Below are 1,772 nucleotides of genomic sequence, written 5' to 3' on the forward strand. Positions count from 1 at the left end.
GCTGCCCTGACCTGCTGCCTGTCCTAGCGATTGAGACCTCAGTCAGCAGGGTAAAGAAAGACTGTGAGGGCTGGTGTTGGTTGTCAGGAGTGGGCCAGCTGGGGAGGGGTTAAGAGCTATACCACAGCCCCGTTGTCTGGCTGTACTGCTGGAGTGGGGCCCATCGGGATTATGCAACTGCTGCCCTGAGTGCCGTGGACCTGGAGTATGGCCACAAAGATAACAAGGCTCTGCCTGCCTGGTGGGTGTGTGAGTGCAGAGTGGGTGATGTGGGGGTAGCCCTGTGCAGGTTTTCCCTGTTCTGTGCTTCCTCCTCCCTACCTCTCACCTTGCAGGCCTGCCTTCTACTCTCACTCCCAGAGTTCACAGGATCTTATCCTCAGGCTGGAGGCTGCTCATGGTCCAGTGGACAGGCCTTGCTTGGAGCTTGAAGGCTTCGCCCAGCCCAGGAGCCTCACCCATCCCTACCTCCATGGCACAGGGATCTGACCTGGTCATAGCACTCATTTTCCAGATTGATAAACTGAGGCCACAAAGAGGTCCCAGCCATATCCTCTCCTTTCTCTTGATTTAGCAGGAGAAAGTTGTTTGAGACTGAGGGCCCCACCTGGCACTTGCTTGCATCCTGGTGGCTTTGTCTGGGGATAGAGATGCCAGTTCCTTCACCTTTGTTCTCCATCTCCCTTGAGGGACCAAAATAAAAGATAAGTTGGCTCGACAGCACAGACAAGAAATGTGATAGCACAACACTCATCTGAGAGGTGAGGAATTTTCGACTCAGAGGGCCTAGCTGACTTGTCCACAGTCACGCAGGAAGGAAGTGTGGGCATGATCAAGCTCCAAATCTGATGATTTTCTTGGTTCTTTTCTTTCTTTCTTTCTTTCTTTCTTTCTTTCTTTCTTTCTTTCTTTCTCTTTCTCTTTCTTTCTTTCCTTTTTCTTTTTCGCTCTTTCTTCTTTCTCTCTCTTTTCTTTTTTCTCTCTTTCTTTTCTTTATTTTTTTGGTCAGGAAAGAGGTGAAATGATATAAGTAATGCACACTCTCCGTAGAAGATTTGAAAACCACAGAAGAGTATTACCAAGAAAACGAAACCTGTATTCCCACTAACCAGGGAAAATCACTGTTAACTTTTTGGTGTCTTTCTTTCTAGTCAATTTTTTTCTCTCTCTCCACACACACAGTCCTCCTTTTTATACATGAGATCACACACAGGCTATCTTGTTTTTGTTTATTGTGATAAAAACACATAACATGGGATCTATCCTCCTAACAGATTTGTAAGTGGACAGTACGGTATTGTTAACTTTGAGCACTGTGTTGTGCAGGAGGTCTCTAGAACTTTTCCATCTTGCATGACTGAAACTCTATACCCATTCAGCGGTAACTCCCCATTGCCCCTCCCCACAGTACCTGTTAACCGCCATTCTACTTCCTGCTTCTATGAGTTTGACTATTTAAGATACCTCATATACCTTTAATTGTGCAGTATTTGTCCTGTGACTAGCTTATTTCACTTACCATAATCTCCACCTGGTTTATCCATGTTGTGTCATGTGACAGGATTTTCTTCTTTTTCTTTTTAAAGGCTGAATAACATTCCCATACACACGTACACACATATATGTGTATGTATGTATATATATGTATATATCCATTGATGTACACTAGATTGATTTCATACCTTGAGTATTGTGAATCATGCTGAACATGGGGGTGCAAATCTCCCTTTGGGGCATTGCTTTTATTTCCTTTCAGTAAATATACAGAAGTG

The sequence above is a fragment of the Callithrix jacchus genome, chromosome X (genome assembly GCF_049354715.1).
Source record: "Callithrix jacchus isolate 240 chromosome X, calJac240_pri, whole genome shotgun sequence".
Lineage (NCBI taxonomy): Eukaryota > Metazoa > Chordata > Mammalia > Primates > Cebidae > Callithrix > Callithrix jacchus.